The following is a 14,855-nucleotide window of genomic DNA, read 5'->3' as shown; positions in this document are numbered from 1 at the left end:
GAATCCGGGAGGCGGAGGTTGCGGTGAGCCAAGATGGAGCCATTGCACTCCAGCCTGGGTAACAAAAGCAAAACTCCGTCTCAAAAAAAAAAAAAAATGAAGAATAGTTTATACTTCATAATTTTACATAAGTGATCTACATATCAAGTACTTAGCAAAGTAGCCAGAAAATAACTTTAGTCAATGTTCATATTAACATAAATATCAAGTGTAAGGAACAGTGATCTACATGGAGAGATAAGTAGGAAGTATGGAGCCTATGCATTTCCCTAGGTTAATATATCATGAACTCAGTTTAAAGAGCTGGATTAAAATGGTAGTTCAAGAAATGTATGTCGACTTTATTATAGTTTCCAAATGCACTTTCTGGCCTTTGAAGACATTCGTTTCCAGTGAGAGAAGCATTTGTGGTGACAATTACAGCACCTTAAGAATAAGCTCCTGAAAAGGTAAAAATGTATTTATTCAGTCTTTATTTACCTAGGGGCAGTTGTTTTTCAGAATTACCTCAAAGGAAAGCACAACAGTCAGACTTGAAATGGAAACAGGAAAGTCTTCTGAGGCAGAACAGTAACGTTGTAAATTCAAAAGTAATGAATAAACATGGCTAAAGATCCAGTAAATGACTTTTTAAAAAGGACTAATCCAAGGGAAAACAAAATAAAACTTGGACATAAGATCAGATGTTTTGATTAAAATGTATATGTTGGCATTATTTTTATAGAAAAGACATAATGAGAAAGTAAAGTAAGAATGTCATCACACATCAGAGAATCTGATACTCAAGGGATTCATTTAAATTCCCATTTAGATGTTCAGTTTAAAAATATGAACAACAGCAAAAAAAAACAGGTGGTAGTGGAAATTAAATGAAAATATTAAAATATACTAAATTGAGTGAACTCATGTAATTATAAGATAGGCTTCGGGCCACTTATCAATTATACATTTAAGCTACTGGAGGACAGGGATTGCAGCTGACACATCTTTGTATACCCCAAAGCACTGAGCAGAGTGATTTGCATATAGCAGATATTCAGCAAATATTTGCAGAAAGAAGAATTCTTTATGGAATGTAAAGTAGGTGTAAGACACAGTCGCTACATTTGTAGAACTTTTATTTTTCAGGGACAGGAAAAACTAACATCAATTAATTGAACAACATTATAAAATGCAAAATGCAGGAAATTTTGAATACTAACATAATGAATTCATATATTTTATGATTTTATAGAGTCAGTATTCAAACAGGATTCAAAAGAAAGATCAATGTCATTCTGAGTTTGTATAGAAGACTGTGGGGAAGATAGACATTGATTTAGGCCTTGAAGAATGTAGAAATTATAGAAAGATGGAGTGCAAAAACATAGTAAGGTAAGTAAAATGCTGCTTTACTAATAGCTTCAGGGTAAATTGCAAAAACTATTATTAATATTTTTAGTATCAAACTCAACACAAAAGAAACAAAAGAACAGAAATAAATCAATATAGAATATTCTGGTCTTCCTTTATCGATTCCATATGAAGCTGCTATTTAAAGGCATCCTAATTTATGTCTGCATGATGGAATTAGTAGCTGTCATGCTGCTAGATCTATTAGAAGGAAGTATGTCTTTTGGTTCAGTTAATTCAATTCCACAAGTATTTATTAAGTACTTATCTGAGCAAAGCACTATAGAATCATCCATGTACAAGCAATTAAAATTTAACTGGTTCAGAGGATATTTGCTACATCATTTCACTTTAAAAAGAGTTAACGGTTACCATATCCCTTCTTGATCTTCTTATACTAGTGCCTTGATTTAGAGGTTTGAGATTAGAGATGTCACCCAAGCTGGATATCTGCATCTTCGTATTCAGAGAAATGGCATTATTTTTAAAAATAGCTTTTCTTTTCCGTATGCTTTACTATTTACACCACACTTTAACCTCTGTTAACTTATCTGATCCCCAGGGTCATGCATTAAAGTAATCTGGACAGATATTTTTATCTTTCTTATCAGGAAACTGAGTCTGAGAAAGTTAAATGATTTTCCAAGAGTTTTCTACGGGTTGTTTGGAAACCATACCTTCAACACAAGGTCTTTAGGAGAAAAATCAAATGTGTTTTCCACTGTGAAACGCTACAATAGAAGTAGCCATGTTATGATGTCACCCAGGGGAGAAATTAGTTCAAAAGAAGCATTTCCACTATTTGAGTAGGCTGAGAAAATCTGATCGAGATGGTCATCTCAATAGTCCACAAGTGTCACAGGTCTAACTGCACAGAGATACATTTAGGCAAGTAAAACAAAGATAAATTATATAATATTTTCAAAATATTTGATCAGTATAGATGAGAAATTCTCACTCAGGGAATTTTTGCCTCCTTCCCCAGGGGTTAATTGGCAATGTCTGTAGACACTTTTGGCTGTCACGACTGGAGTGATAGATGCTAATGGCATTTAGTGGGTAAAGGCCAGAAAAGCTGTTCAACACACTTCAGTGTACAGGACAGCCTCTCCTCCCCTCCCACTCCACACAGAGAGAGATATCTGGCCTGAAATATCAATAGCCTGAGGTTGGAAAAACCCTGCTGTAACCAATCAAGGTAATTAAGGGAAGATAAATTGAAATTTTATAAAATTATGCGAGTTTTCATGTGCTTTGATGGTTATATAATCTATATAATTGTCTCAGTGTTTCTCTGAGACTTAAATCATCTCGGATTTAGAGATGAGAGTTGCCAAGTGTACTATTTTCATAAATTTTTAAAATACATTGACACTTAGAGAAATAAACACTAATTCTCTCGCTTGATTCCTCCCCTCTACCTTTCCCTTATTATTTTTAGGCAACACATAATGTTGCAAGCTGCTGTTTCTAAGCCAGAGTGTGTAATGCTTTCTTTTTCAGTTTAGAAAAGCAAATTCAGTAAAATGATTCCTGGTTAAGGAAAGGTGAGTCAAGGGGTCTCATGAAACAAATCAATGTAACATTAAAATGTCCTTGTCAATTCATCACTCCTTATTTGGATTTCTTGTTGAAATATCTCAGAGGCCAAGTTAGTTTGGTCAGATCACTTTGGCTGCAGTGCATGAATGTGTCTAGTAAAACCGGTGAGAATCATCAAAGAACTGATTGTGGTTCTTGTCAATTTGACGTTAAGTGTAAATGTTGAGGACAAAAGTAAAATATGAGACTAAAAATGAAGGCAAGAATCATTTAATGAAGAATCCTGTTTAACATATAAAGGAATATGAATTTTATCCAATAGGTGATAGAAGATATTTGGGTTTAATTAGAGATGTGTCTGTTGTGAACAGCTCTACTTTGTAAGTACGTAAGTCAATTTGGGGGTTATATGGAGGGTACATTTTGCTCATCAAGGTGAAAGAGAAGGATAACAATTAGAGGATTCTTCTTGCAGATTTAAAGATGATGTCTGAAGTAGTGGTTATAGAGATAAAAATAGTAGAAAGTAAAAAAATCAGAGGAAATGACAGGATGCATTAATTGCAATGAAAATTTGAGGAATTGAGAGAAAGGAGTGAAGAATGACTTTATGATTTCTATTTGGGAACATCGTAGTGTAATAGTGCTTTGGGGGAAGAGTTCACAGAAACTTATCAATTCCTATTCAAGGATATTGGTTTGGAGATTCCAAGCCTCAGACAGATGTTTAACATAGGTAGTCCTTCTGACTCAGATTCTCTGTGTAGAGATATTTTTGGAGATTTGGGCATAGGAGTAACATACATAAAAACCAAGTGTTGAAGAAATACCTAGGTGGAAAGATAAGCATAATTATATTTAAAAAGCTGTTTGTCTTTGAGAAGTTCTGTGCTCATGGGCCTTGTCTGCTTTATTGACTACTGTGTCCCCAGCACCCAGAAGATTACTACATCTGTTATTGCATTGAAACGTCTTTGTTGAACAAATCCATTACGTGATTAAATAGTGTACAATACACCTTTCCAACCAAAGTATACAGTAGGCACACTACATCGATTAACTTTTACTCAATTCATTCATGTAGGCAACAAGTGTATTGAGCAATGCATCTTATAATAGTCCCTACATCATGGCTGAACACATTGATCTGAAAATCCATAAAGTGGAAAAACAAGTTATCTTACCCCCAAATTTCCATCACATAGTAGTGGGCCAGAAACAAGATCCCTATTACCCCTATTCAAAAAGGGGAACATTGGGAATCACACAGTAGTCACTGATCCATAGCAACTGTGAAATCCCACTGGCAATTCTTGGGAAGCTCTTTATTCTGGGTATGGAGAATGTTCTGGGTAGATTTCAGTTCTGGTCCTGGGAGGAGCTCCCAAGTTCATTGTTCTCCAGGGCGTTAACTAAATCCTCTGTACAGGCCTTCATGTTTATACATCTGAGTGAGGCATGGAAGACAGGGCCCTCTCTGGTGGCTGAGATAGATTCTCAGCCTACTCTCTTGCCCTTACATGGGAACCAGTCATTGTTTTACTTTAAAAGTCACACTCTTTTTGGTACTTTTTTTTTTTTTATGTCTTACGTAAATATATCTTAGATGAAAACATAAGGCATGAAAGTGTAAGTGAACGTGAAAATAGAGAACATATTCAAATAAAATTAAACAATTGATCAAGCTGCTAGATTCTGGCTCCTTGAGTTTAAGGCTGGACAGGGTCTCAGTCGCCACTCTTTTCCCTTCACCTTGCACCAGACCTGTCATGTGGTAACCTCGATAAATCTTTTTTTTTTTTTAATTGCATTTTAGGTTTTGGGGTACATGTGAAGAACATGCAAGATTGTTGCATAGGTACACACATGGCAGTTTTTTTAATAGCATTCTTTGCAATGCAACTTTCTTATATATATATTTAAGAAAGTTGCGTATACATGTCTTAAATATATGTATATATTTAAGAAAGTTGCATTACAAAGATTTAAATGCCTTATCTGGTTGAAAGTAATGAATTTGCTACCCCCAAATATGCCTCTTTGGTATATAGATTATTTTGAGCTAAAAACCAGAGGAAGGCTGTGACTCATACCTGTAATCCCAGCACTTTGGGAGGCAAAGATGGGCAGGTGGATCACCTGAGGTCAGGAGTTTGAGACCAGCCTGACCAACACATAGTGAAGCCCCGATTCTACTGAAATACAAAAATTAGCTGGGCATGGTGGTGCGTGCTTGTAATCCTGGCTGCTGGGGATGCTGAGGCAGGAGAATTGCTTGAACCCAGGAGGCAGAGGTTGCAGTGAGCCAAGATTGCCCCACTGCATTCCAGCCTGGGTGACAGAGCAAGCAAGAGTCCATCTCAAAAATAAAAATGAAACAGTAGATAAAGGAAAAGCATTAAAATTAGGGCACTAGTTTTCCTTTTGTAAACGAAATTTTCATTCGTAGAGTTCTCTCCATCAGAAAGAGAATTCTTAACTAATCAATAGATAAGGCACAAACTTAAATTTGGATAACAAACTGTATGCAGATTTTCATTTTTCCTGGTCACCTTCTCATAACTTGCCTCTCCCTTCCAGAAGTCCCAAACTCCTTTACCTTAAGATGATATGTAAACCCAAGTTCTAACCACCCCATCAGCTTTCTCCTCCCTGGGTACCCCTGCGTGTACATGCACAAAGCACATGTTAAGAAACATGTTTGTTTTTCTCTCATTAACCTGTTTTTGGCCAGTCTAATTTACAGGGACCCATCTGGAGAACCTAAGAGAATTTTTCTCTTTCCTACAGTCCAAAAAAAAAAAAAAAAAAAAAGTCTACATTTTATTGCCCACTTTTCACATGTAGGAGTACAGAATGAACTATTAATACACAAATGGATTGACTGTGAGCATGAATCATATACTATTTATTAGGTAATGCTTGGGATGGTAATATAGTATTTCTTGAAATACCTATATCCTCTTGTTGGCTTAACACATCATAAACAAATTTGATTCCACTATCATGTCCCAGTATACCTATAGGCCTAGAGCTATTTTGTCATTGTTAGAAGTCTGTCCTTAGTCTCATTTTGTTTAGCCATTTTATTTAAAGAAAAACAACTTTATTTTTAACGGACATACAATATTACATATTTATGGGATGTACAGTGATGTTTTGACATATAATGTGTGGTGATCAAATCAGGGTATTTAGCATATTCATCATCACAAACACATCAATTTTTTGTGTTGGGAAGATTCAATATCCTCTTTCTAGCTATTTGAAATTGTGTAATATATTATTTTTAACTACGGTCATTTTATAGGGACATAGGACACTAGAACCTATCCTTCTTATCCAGTTTTAATTTTCATCCTTTAGCAAATCTCCCCCTATTCCTCCCTCCCTCCTACCCTTCCTAGCCTCTGTTCTACTCTTGACTTTTATGAGATCAATATTTTTTGGCTTCCACAAAAATTATCTTAATATAAGTTTTCTTTTAGAAATAGAATATTCTTTCTTATTGAAAGAGATAAAGAGATAAAGTTTTACCGGAGGATATTTCAATCCATTCAAAGTCTTGACAGAAGCTGTAATAGTCTTGCCTTAGACTGGCCTCAGTGTACTCTTAATCTGACAATCATTTATGGGCTGGAGAGGCTTGAGTTTTGCCTTTAAACCTTAAAGTCCAGGGATCCTTGGGTTCTCTTTCTTTATCCCTTCTTGTCAACAGGCCAATTCTTTCCTGAGCTCATCTCTTTTCCATGGTATTTATGTACTGTGGCTAATAACTCACATTCATAATATTCAATCTCAAAATATCAACATATCCTTGTCCAAAGCTACAGAATCATTAAGTATATTTTCTTCTGTGTTACTGCAGGTGACAGTTTTGCCAAATACTTTGCGAGATATTTGTCATCATTTTTCTAGCCTGACATGAGTTACCACGTCACCTGTCCCTTAGCTCTGAAGCCCTGTGACACATACTTTAGATTTTTGCTTTGCCAGTGCACATGTTCTAGGTATCAGTTTCTATATTTAGAAGCTGTTGCTGCAATGATGCTATGAACTCAGATTTCCCCAAACCTCTATGATTTACCATAGTACATATTAATTTCTAATTCACTGAGCTGCTACAATAGGTCTGCTACAGCCTGTGGGGTCAGGTTCTCATTTGTACCACATGATCTCTCTCTCACCTAGAATGAAGCAGCAGCTCTAATCTGGGAATGCTACTGTCATGCTGGAGGGAAAGGGGAAGAAGGCCTGGAAGAATGTGAAGATTATCCTTGAAGATTCTAGTCAGATTTGGTGCTGTCTCCCTTTCACTTGTATTTCACTGGCTAAATCTCTCATCAGAAGGATGGAGACATCTACTCTTAAGGGAGTATGGATATTGCTGAACTGTAACACAGGACTTTGAAAAGTTTATAGAAAATTTAAAGATAAAGAAAAAACAAAGTTTCTCAACATGAGCTCCACCAAGGTCAAGACACTTGTGTGTATGTGTGTGATGACACCAGTCACACAAAGAACTGAGGGACCTATGAGTTTAACCATGTCAATGCAGTCTATTATACATTATTTACTAAAGAAAAGATTAAAGAAATGAAAAGTAATCCAAAGGAGCCAAATTAGGACTGTAAGATGGCTGCCTAAGGATTTCCATAGAAACTTTAACAAAACGGCCCTTATTTAGTGAGAGGAAGGAGCAGGAGCATTGTTGTGGTAGAAGAGGAATCTCTCATGAAGTTTACCTGGGCAAATTTCTGCTAAAGCTTTGGCTAACTTTTTCAAAAATGCTCTAATAAGCAGATATCATTTGGTCCTCTAGAAAGTCAACAAGCAAAATGTCTTGAGCATCCCGAAATACTGTTGCCATGACATTTGCTCTTGACCAGTCCCCTTTTGCTTTGAACAACTTCTATCACTTGTTAGCCATTGCTCTGATTGTGCTTTGTGTTCAGGATTAGACTGGTAAAGCTGTGCTCATGTCCTATTACAATTCTTAGAATTGCTTCAGGATCATTGTACCCACTTGTTTAAAATTTCCCTTGACAGCTTTGCTCTTGATTGTAGCTGATCTGAACACAATGGTTTGGGACCCATAGAGTAGTAAGGTTGCCCATTTTTAAGTTTTAATCACAGTGAGTAAACTGAACCACTTGAGATGTTTATGGTGCTGGCTGTTTCCTCTGCTAATCATCAGTCCTCTTCAATTAGGGCATAAACAGGATTAATTTTTTCCTCACAAATATGATGTGGATGGTCTGCTATTGTGGACTTCATCTTCAACACACTCTCATTTCTTCTTAAAATGAGTTATCTGTCAATTGCTGATTTCCTCGAGGACATTGTGCCCATAAAATTTCCATAAAACTCAGTGATTTCACCATTCTGCCACTCAAGCTTCACCATAAATTTGATGGTTGTTTTTGCTTTAAATTTAGCAGAATTCGTGTTGCTGATAGGGGCTCTTTTTAAACTGATGTCTTATCTTTTCTAGTACCTCAAATTGGATCCTGTTCAGATTTACTCTAAGAAGTATGAGTTTATTTCAGTGAAAAAATGTTTAAAAATCCATGCATAGTTTTTAAAATATGCATTTCCCCTGAATTTTTGAAGTCCCCTCCATAAGCAGCCACTCTGCGTATGTTAAGACCTTTGTGTAATCTAGAGGAATCAGTATTTCCATGTATTTATAAACATTGTTTAATGAGGCAATGACATTTGAAAATCAACACCAGAATTTACGAATTTGTAGAAATATATTTCTAAAATCATAAAAAATAATACACCTTATCCCTTTCACATACCCTAAAATATAACTCAGTGGGTGAGAATGTACATATGTTTTAACAATCGTTTTAAAAATATGACTGAGACTTACGGTGTATTCTTTAAGGTCACTTAGACTTTGTCAAACTCATGAATTTGGAATTTGGTTTTCTGTCTTACTGCTTATTCCTAATTGACTTAGATTAATTATCTCTCAAAGAGAAGTTTTAGAAAAGACTTTTAAATTAGACATGTTCATAAATACACCATGTTTCTACAGAATGAAGAGCATAATCTGTAATAGATTTTAAGAAATACTTACACTAAAAAAAAAAAAAATCAAAGAAGTGTTCGGGTTAATTCTGGTGCATCACCCAAGAGAAAAATAGAGTATTTAAGAATCAATTTAATGTGAAGGATGACTTTGCCATTAAAAAATCAATCAAAAGTAAACTTTCGAAGTTCAAAAAAAAAAAACCCTTCCATATGTAAAAATTAGAAATGGCTTCTATCAGTAATTTTGCTTTAAAATTGTATTAAATGCATTAAAATAAATATCATTTAATGAATTAGAGAATAACATTATGTTACTATGGGAAAAATACCTTTGATATGGTAGAAATTTTAGATTAAAAAATTTAAGAGCAAGATGATTCTGTTTGAAAAATATGGGAAAAAAGCAACATATTAATAATATTACTAGGCACTAAAAATCACTTTTGCAAAAGTAAAGCGAAAGACATAACCCCGAACTGACCAGCGTAAGGAATTCTCTTCTCCAGCTCTTGTAAGCATTTGAATATCAGGCCAAGTTTCAAGCTGTGGACTAGAAAGTACAAACAAGGATGTGTGCCAACCCTTCAGCTTTGTTCAATAATATGCTTGCTCCAAAAAGTATGCTTGATCTCTGCTCTAGTTTACTACTTGTATAAATGCAATGAGTTATTTCTCATAGAGCTTTTTTCTTACTTTCTTGCATATGATTACTGTGTTCAGCCTGATGCATCCATCTGCCTCCAAGAATGTTAGGAATATTATGGAATAAGATGCATAAAGGGAAAACACTTACCAGCTTCTGAAACCAAAAGTATGTTTTTTAAGTTCTCCTTCAGAGCTAGTTTTTCCCCCAGAGATAAACTATTTCCTAAATTTCTTCATCTACTTCTATAATGCTATCAAAGGCTTGGATATTTTAATCATAGAATTTTTAGGGAAGAAACTAGTAACAGCCCAAATCTTCCTGCCCCAGTTCATTCTGATGAGGAGAGAAACTGAAGAAAGGTGCCGGTTAACCCCCTTCTGAGGGAATCTGTCTTGATGGAGTTAAGGGACTTTTATGACATCTGATGAGGATGGGAGAATATGTAGGATGCAGAGGGGCTTTGATCTCATTTTCTTCTGAGACATTGAGGGGACACTTCCCTGTACAGCCTGCAGCATGGCTACCTCAAGATAAAACAGACAGTTTGTTCTGAGAAAGGGGAGCAGGAGGCAAGCCTTTGCCCTATAAAGTCCACTTCAGCCTCCAGGTTCATAGTCATCTGAATGGAAGGTACCAGAGGCAGCCCAGTGTGTTGGTTGGGAAGCATACTAGGGAACAAGAGGCCTCTGTAGCTGGGTATAATGGCCTCGAAGCCAAGAGGTTCCCCATTGCTCATCTGGGCCAAGGACCACATGGGACTTGCTGCTATACTTCAGAGTTTCATGGAGTCAGAGCCAAAGTCAACCTAGTAGAGCCAAGAAATCTTGACTGCCCTTAGAGTACTGCTTAAGCCAAAACAACTGATCACTGTTTCATTAGCCACAGGCTGCAGGATTGAATGCTCTTATAGGACCCAGGCAACCCACTGGCAAATGGTATGACTGTTCATGACCAGTGGACTAAGGAATATCAGGAAGTAGTCACGCACCCCTCATCTAAGCTCCCTTCACCATATACTCCAATAACATCTTAGTGAAGAACTGGGGAGGAAGAGGAACTCTGTAAAACAGCATTAACCCCCCTCCAAAAAAAAAGACTGAATCACCTAGAGAGTTTGCATTATTAGATAGGTCTATTTTTTATCGATACTGTTCTGCATACGTGTGCTTCTGTGAATGCATAAAATATGCTTTTGTGAGGGGAGTTCAGATCAATTATGTACTAAATGTTTTAAAAACATTGCATTATTCTTATAGACCTCAGTATGTATGAGGTCTGTAATTCGTGACCCTACAATTTTAAAACATTCACCTTAGTCTAAGAGAAACTTAAGAAGTCAATCATACCGAAGATAAATTAAGACTTTCTCTGAAGGGCTTTCATGGGAGGCCAGTAAAAATGTACCTGCTTTTCTGTGTGTTCGTAATTGGCTTAGTCATTACTGTTCCCAAAAAACTGATCAGAGTTTAAAGCTTAATTATACTTTGGAGGTCCAGGGAAATTTTAGCCTGAAAATGTGTTATGCATGGCTTTCAAAGTGTTAAAACTGAACCAACATTTATAAATGCAAACGTTTCTAAACAAATTTAGAACTGACACTTCTAGATTTCCTCAGAAAGTCTGCAGAAAAGGTAACAACTGACTAGAGCCAAGAAGAGCCTATCTGTTCCTTGTAAGCAAGAAAAAAATTCCTTTATTATCTGCAGTCACAAATACTATTTCTATTAATTTATTTTTTAAAAATCCAGCATGGGTCACTCATTTTTATTACTTGCCTAACTTCTTCAGTCTGTTGAAATTGCAAACCTGGGCTTAAAGCAAGTGGAGAAAATGAAGGCTCATGGATGTACTGGTACTAGACATTTCAAATTTTCATTCTTATTTCTCAAAAATATTTCCTAAGGAGAGAACACTTTATTCCACTTATTTGCTCTGAGGTTTTCTAATTAATTCAGCTTCATTCCCCAAGATATGCCCACTTGGACTTTTATACCTTGCAGGGATTGGGTCTGGAATTCAGAGTATCTCAGGTAGTGCCTGTGCCGTGTTAGGCTATAATTATATATTCAACAAATAGAGAATATGCAAATTAAAAATATACACTTTTTACAAATAAGAAAAAACAGTGTGATACACAGGATAATTTATTGTTTTATGAATTTAGGGAAAAGTCAAGTCTAAATGTCAGAGGCACAGAGCTGCAGTCCTAACTTGGAAACATATGAAAGCAGAATTGCCAGTGCCTCAAGGACTATTAGAGTCAGTAAGTCATCCTGTCTCTTCTTCCCTCCATTCATCCCCATGCAGAATAATTCCTTACATGTGGCTGAAAACCCAACTACAAAGAGTTCCCTCGCAGCTTATACCACTATTAGTCCATGTGATTTCAGAGAAAGAGTAGTGACTGGCTCAACTTAGATAAGCTGTACACTTCCAAAATTAATTGCAGTGAGATGGTTAAGTTTTGTATAAATGTATCACTTACTTCTAGAGCCACATGAAATATAGGAAGCTGCCATTTCCCAAAAGTGGGGGAAAAAAAGCTAGGCAGGAAATATCATAGAGGTACATAATAGTAACCAAGGTAGTAGCACATGTTTTATAAGTTAAATAGGCCAGTGAATGATTTGGTGTGCTTTTGCAGTTAAAGAGATGTGTGCTATGGTCTCAGTTCTTCTTGTTTACAGGATGACTTAAGCTTCCCAGAGGTCCAACTTATTTCATGGAATTATCAGAAAGTGGAATGATGGATTTAGAACATCTAGCACAATATTACTGCCTAATAAATGTCAGTTCCTTTTTATCTTTTGCTACAATAAAATTAGTATCTTATAAGACTGGAATTATGAGCTGTTGGCAATGGTAAGGGGGCTTTTTCTAACTGTTCAATTTACTGATATTCAAATCATTTTGAAGGAGAGGTGTTGAAATTAAAAAGGATTGCTCAGAGACCTACTGCATGTTTGTGACGAATTAGAATTAGAATTCAAGCTTACTGACTTAGTCGAGTAGAATATTATTTGTATGAGTTAATTTTAATGAGTCCCTATTATGTGCCAGGTACTCTAAGAATTTGTCACCTCTAAGTGGAAAAAATTAAAAATCTCCGCTGTGGAGATTATATTCTAGTATAGAAGAACAAAGATTAAATACGAATCAAGAAATTCATTAATAGAGTATATGACAGAAAGTGATAAGGGCTATGGAAAATAGAGTAGGGAAGGAAAACAAGGAGTGAAATAGTTTAGGACAGAGTAAATCTCAGAGTCATCAATGTGGACTTCACTGAGAAAATGACATTCAAGCAAGAGTCAAGGGAGGCCAAGAAATTTCATACCTATAGAAATCTGGGAAACGGGTATACCAGTCTGAGGGAACAACAGTGTAATTGCACTAATAGACCAATAGCAAGATCCAAAATTGAATCAGTAATAAATATCCCATTAACCCAAAAAAGCCCAGGACCAGACAGATTCAAAGCTGAAATCTGCCAGATGTACAAAGAATAGCTGGTACTATTCCTACTGAAACTATTCCAAAACATTGAGGAGGGATTCCTCAACTCATTCCATGAGGAGAGCATCATCTTGATACCAAAACCTATGAGTGACACAACAACAAAAATTCAGGCCCATATCCTTGATGAACATTGATACAAAAATCTTCACTAAAATGATAGAAATCTGAATCTAGGAGTACATCAAACAGCTCATCCACCACCACAATCAAGTAGGCTTTTCCCTTGGGATACAAGGTTGGTTCAACATACAGAAATCAATAAATGTAATTCATCAAAGAGTACTAAAGACAAAAACATTATCACCTCAATAGATACAGAAAAGGCCTTCAATAAAATTCAACATCACTCATGTTAAAAAGTCAACATACTAGGTAGGTATTGGGGAAACATACCTCAAAATAATAAAAGTCATCTATGGCAAACCCACAGACAACATCCTATTGAATGGGCAAAACCTGGAAGCATCCCCCGCAAAAACCAGCACCAGAAAAGAATGCCCTCTCACACCACTCCTATTCAACAAAGTAATGGAAGTCCTGGCTAGAGAAATCAGTCATGACAAAGAAAGGGCATCCAAATAGAGAAAAAGCCAAACTATTCCTGTTTGTGGACAACATGATTCTATATATAGAAAACCTCGGCCTCAGCCCAAAACCTCTTTAAGCTGATAAATAACTTCGACAAAGTTTTAGGATCCAAAAATCAACGTACAAAAATTACTAGCATTCCTATACACCAACAACATCCAATCAGACAGCCCAATGAGGAACAAAATCCCATTCACAACTGCCACAAAAAAATAAAATTCCTAGGAATATAGCTAACCAGGAAGTTGAAAGATGTCTGCAATGAAAATTACAAAACACTCCTCAAAGAAATCAGATGACACAAACAAATGAAAAATCTTTTTGATGCTCAGGAAAGAAAGAATCAATATCATAATTTAATGGCCATACTGCCCAAAGCAATTTACACATTCAGTGCTATTCCTATCAAACTACCAATGACATTCTTCACAGAACTACAAAAAAATTTTTTTAATTCATATGGAACCAAAGAAGAACCTGAATAGCCAAGGCAATCCTAAGCAAAAAGAACAAAGCTGGGGCATCATGTTACCCAGCTTCTAACTATAGTACAAAGTACAGTAACAAAAACAGCATGGTATGGTATTAAAAAAAAAAAAAAAAAAAAAGACACATAGACCAATGGAACAAAGTAGAAAACCCAGAAATAAGGCTGAACATCTACAACCATCTCATCTTTGACAAAGCTGACAAAAATAAGCAATGGAGAAAAGACTCCCTGCTCAATCAGTGGTGCTGGGAGAACTGGCTAGTCATATGTGGAAGATTGAAACTGGTTCCCTTTCTTACACCATTTGCAAAAATCAACCAAAGATGGATTAAAGATTTAAATGTAAAACCCAGAACTATGAAAATCCTGAAAGATAACAAGGCAATACCATTCTAGACATAGGAACTGGCAAAGATTTCATGATGATGACACCAGCAGTAATTGCAACAAAAGCAAAAGTTGACAAATAGAATCCAAGATTAAGAGCTCTGCATAGCAAAAGAAACTATTAACAGTAACAGAATGGGAGAAAATTTTTGCAAACTATGCATCTGACAAAGGCCTAATATCCAGCATCTCCAAGGATCTAAATTTACAGGCAAAAAACAATCTCATTAAAAAGTGGGCAAATGACAT

At 36.0% G+C, this 14,855-nt stretch overlaps 1 protein-coding gene across 1 annotated transcript in view; it reads left to right on the top strand.

The window, feature by feature from the left end:
- OLFM4 (olfactomedin 4) overlaps nt 1-14,337 on the top strand; it is a 737,268-nt gene extending 722,931 nt beyond the window's left edge. Inside the window, exons 21-22 of the mRNA XM_074387646.1 lie at nt 351-1,374; nt 7,126-14,337. The gene's annotated coding sequence lies outside the window, so the exon portion shown is untranslated. The remainder of the gene's footprint in view (nt 1-350; nt 1,375-7,125) is intronic.
- The last annotated feature ends 518 nt before the right edge of the window (nt 14,338-14,855 follow it).

Source organism: Saimiri boliviensis, chromosome 16, assembly GCF_048565385.1.
Source record: "Saimiri boliviensis isolate mSaiBol1 chromosome 16, mSaiBol1.pri, whole genome shotgun sequence".
NCBI classification, from domain to species: Eukaryota; Metazoa; Chordata; class Mammalia; order Primates; family Cebidae; genus Saimiri; species Saimiri boliviensis.
This window is presented reverse-complemented; position numbering and strand designations above follow the sequence as displayed.